Raw genomic sequence first — 4,623 nt, 5'->3', positions numbered from 1 at the left:
GGTTGTTGAGTTGGGTAGACTTTATCTTGAGGATTGGCCACATTAGTGCTTTTATAGGAGAGATTGTTGTTCTTGAATCCTCCTTGGTTGTAACCTTTGAATCCTCCTTGATTCTGTATGTAGCACAACTCAGCAAACTCTGCATCTCCTTCTTGAACTGGAACCTTTTCTTCACCAATGAAATGAATGGCTTTTTGCTGGCTTAGGAGAATCTTGTCCAACTTCTCATTAACTGCCTTCAAGTCCTTCTTATACTTTTCCTCTTGATCATTGGAGGTGAACCTTATTGTTCTGTCATAGTCCTCATTATAGTTCCCATCTGATTGAGCAAGATTTTCAACCAACTCCCAGCCTTCTTCCACATTCTTGTTGAGGAAATTTCCATTGGAGGCTGTATCAAGAAACATTCTTATCTTAGGTAGGACTCCTCTATACAAGGTACTGAGCAAGGACTCATTACTGAAACCATGGTGAGGACATTGAGTTTGGAAACCTTTGAATCTCTCCCATGCCTCACAAAAGGTTTCATTATTCCTTTGAGCAAAACCAGAAATCTCATTCCTCAACCTAGCAGTTCTTGCATTGGAGAAGAACTTGGCTAGAAAAACTTTCTTGCAAGCATCTCATGTGGTTATTGCTCCAGTAGGAAGAGTCTTCTCCCAGAGATGAGCTTTGTCTCCAAGGGAAAATGGAAATAGCCTTAACTTGAAGCCATCTTCACTCACACCATTGATTTTAGTGAGTCCACAAATCCTGTCAAACTCATCAAGGTGGTCTAGGGGATCCTCCATTGGCAACCCATGGAATTTGTTGGCTTGAATCATAGAGATCAATCCACTCTTGATCTCATAATTATTATTAGCAACAGCAGGAGGCACAATACCAGCTCTTTGGTTATGTGTGTTTGGTGCATCCCCAGCACCAATGTGTCTAGCTCTTTGATCATGGTTATCTTGTTGCTCCATGATTACTTGATCCTCTTGTTCTTGCACTACTCTTTTTCTCTGATGTCTTAAAGCTCTAGGTAGCCTGTTGATGTTGCCAAGAAGCCTTTGGAGATTGTGATTACCCTGAGACCTTGTTTGCATTAACAAACCCGATCGCCCACTCGGACAGGTACTCGGTCGAGCACAGGCTCGAGTTGATGGTCGAGTCGACTGGGAAGTGAGGTCTATTTGTATCGGAGACTTGACTCGATCAAGTACTCGATTACTCACTCGGTCGAGTGGTGGTTGAGTTGAAGGTCGAGTGGTGCCTGAAACGCAACACAGACAAGCAAAGGAAGAATTCGAGATTAGTAATGAACAAAGTAGATACAAAACTCAATCTTGGACTTATATGGATCCTAAATGTCACAAACAAACACTCAAAAGTGGCAACGACACCAAATTGGAACTCTGCTTTCTTGTGGTGGTGATGATTGGTGAATGATATGAGATATGAATGAATGTGTAGAAAGCAAGGGGTTTCAATTCCCTTTATGATGTTGCAGTATAAAGGGTGTCAATCCAAATCTGAGTGAGATGCAAGCAATCAGGACATGCACATTTATCTAAGTTGAGCCAATTATAAAGGATGTTTGTCACTAACAACCTAATAATGGATGTAAAATGCAGAATGTAAAAGCTTATAAAACTAGATGCTAAAAGTAAAGAGAACACGATGATCTAAACAACAATGCAATGAAACAGAAATAGAAACTATAGTAATGCAAGTAATAAACTAATGCAAGGCAAGTAATGAACAGGAAACTAAATGAATGTAACAGAAAAGCAACTAAAATAAAACAGGAATTGAAACAGGATAAACACAAAGCATAAACAAGAATTCTGGGGATGAGCTCGAGCAAGCACTTGATCGAGTGTGCGATCGAGTATAGGGTCGAGTCAGACAAATGCGAGAAACAGAGCAATGCAAACAAAACAGAGCAAGACAAAAGTAAATCAAACAACGACCAAGCAACATGATTTAAACTACGAAATCAGTAGACAAGGAAGGTGTTGAGGAGGGATTCATGGGCTGGACTAATGATTAAGGTCATCTAACTTGGTCAACAAATCTCAATCAACTTGAGCTAATCTCTAGACAATGATCTCCTAGAACATGTTAATCCACTCTCATGGCAAAAACAATCAAGCTCATATATTTCTAGACTTGTTCTCACAAAGAAAAGAACTTATACAAGCAAGCATTAAGCAACAGATTATTTATGTCAAAAATCAAACAAGACATCTAATCTCTTAGCATGCCTAATGATAATCTCTAGATCTAGCCTTATCTTGCAACCTAGACATTGGTGTGATGCTAAGAAGCTTAAAATCCAACCCTACCCTCTCGGTTATAGGATCAGCATAGAGTACATCTAGCCTAGAAGAGATCTATAGCAATCAAGCTTGACCTAGCTAAACAAACCTCAACCACAATCCAGCCTAACCCATCCTCAAGATCCTAAGCAACTACTCACAAATGCTAAACATGATGAGCAAAGTCATAAACCCAGAAAATAACGAAACTTGCATGATTAGATAGATGAAACAGAGATCTACAATATTGAAGAAGGAATCAAACTCGAATTCTTAATATTTTGAAAATTATGAAACAACCAAATATCAAGGAATCTCTTGTTTTTCTTCAAAAGTAGATGAGAGATCTAAGAAAATAAAAGTGCAAAGAGCATAAATTCCCAAAAGGGTAAATACTAGGTTTGAGAATATCTAAAAAACTGGACTCCTTGGTGGCTGCAGGGACAAGGCCTTATATAGAAAAAGGAGTGGAAGCCCTAAAAATGCTAGAAGACAAAATAGCTAGGCGGCTCGGTCAGCTCGACCAGGTGCTCGGTCGAGTGACCGGTCGAGTTGGCTTTTCTTCTGTTCCCTCCACTCGGTCGAGTCCTTCTCCGCACACGGTTGAGTGTCTGGTCGAGTGGAACTCCGGACCTTGGTTCTTCAGCTCTAACTCCCTTGCTTTCTCCTCTTCAGCATTGCTTCCATGCTCCTTAGGCTCCAAAATCACCTGTTTATGCAAGAAAAGATGCAAATGCAATGCAACTATACTCTAATGCATGAACAATCCTAAAACTATGCAATAATGGTCAAAAAGGATAGGAAAAGATGCAAAAGATGTGAATATATTAAGGGAAAACAGGGTAAAATATATGAACATTAGGCACGCAAAATGGCTAGAGTTCATCGAGTCATTCCCCTACGTGATCAACTACAAGAAGGGCAGAAACAACGTCGTTGCCGACGCCTTATCCCGAAGACACGCCTTGATCACCACCATGGACGCCAAGGTTTTGGGATTCAAGAGTATCAAGGAAGCATACACCACTGACGCCGAGTTCGGAGACTGTTTCAAGAACCACGGCAAGGGCATATTCACCGAGTTCTACGTGCACGATGGCTTTCTATTTCGGGGCAGGCGTCTTTGCATTCCCATCGGTTTTATTCAAGAGTTGTTAGCCCGAGAGGCGCACAGTGGAGGCTTATCCGGTCATTTTGGCATCACAAAGACTTTGGTCGTGCTCCAAGAACACTTCTATTGGCCAAAAATGCAGAGTATAGTCGAGAAGCATTGCGGACGTTGTGTGGTGTGCCGAGCGTCCAAGTCAACTACTCACCCTCACGGCCTATACATGCCCCTACCAGTGTCGACAAGACCATGGATCGACTTATCGATGGATTTCTTCCTCGGGTTACCACCTCTACATCATAAGGACAACTTGATGGTCGTGGTAGATCGCTTCTCGAAGATGGCTCACTTTATACCGTGCAATAAGAACCACGATGCGGTGCAACTGGCCAACCTCTTCTTCAATCAAGTGATCCGGCTCCATAGTTTACCGCGAACCATCATTTCAGATCGAGAGCCGAAGTTCCTTGGCCATTTCTGGCGAACCCTATGGAAGAAGCTTGGCACCAAACTGTTGTACTCCACTGCTGCACATCCACAGACCGACGGCCAGACCAAAGTCGTGAACGGATCCATTGGAGCCTTACTTCAAACACCGATCGCGAGCAACAAAGGATCGTGGCTAGAATGCATACCACTCGTTGAGTTCACATATAATCAGGCCATTCACTCGGCCACCAAGAAGTCTCCGTTCGAGGTTGCCTACGGCTTCAAACCTCTTACGCCAATGGATCTCCTACCTTTACCACCGGACGAGGTCGAGAATCAAGACGGAGCCGCAAGAGCCGAGTTAGTCAAGCAACTTCATGAGGAGGTTCGAGCAAACATAGAGAGGAGGACCGAACCGTATGCGCGCTTCTTGAACCGCGGACGCAAGCCTATGTTGTTCAAGCCAGGAGATTGGGTTTGGTTGCACCTAAGGCCAGAGCGTTTTCAACAAAAGAGGAAGGACAAGCTTAGCCCATGCAGCGACAGACCGTTCAGAGTCATCGAGAAAATCAACGACAACGCCTACCACCTTGAACTGCCAGGTGAGTACAATACTTCAACTTCATTCAACGTTACTGATCTTGTTCCGTTCGACGCAGGTGATGACGAAGAAGTATTGGGGACAAAACCTTTTCAAGGGGGAGGGGATGATGTGAGCACGGACCCAGACTCGCGGCCAGGAACGCTTATACCAGACCAAGACGCCGAGGACGCGGCCGAGAC

The 4,623-nt window shown here is 43.3% G+C and overlaps 1 non-coding gene across 1 annotated transcript; it reads left to right on the top strand.

The window, feature by feature from the left end:
* Positions 1-462: 462 nt before the first annotated feature.
* On the top strand, positions 463-569 carry LOC147940008 (small nucleolar RNA R71). Its single transcript, XR_015564793.1, has one exon. It is a non-coding gene; the product is annotated as a small nucleolar RNA R71 (small nucleolar RNA).
* Positions 570-4,623: the final 4,054 nt, after the last annotated feature.

The sequence above is a fragment of the Camelina sativa genome, chromosome 8 (genome assembly GCF_030686135.1).
Source record: "Camelina sativa cultivar CO46 ecotype springtype chromosome 8, ASM3068613v1".
Classification (NCBI taxonomy): Eukaryota; Viridiplantae; Streptophyta; class Magnoliopsida; order Brassicales; family Brassicaceae; genus Camelina; species Camelina sativa.
Note: the sequence above shows the minus strand (reverse complement) of the source record. Positions and strands in the feature narration are given on the sequence as shown.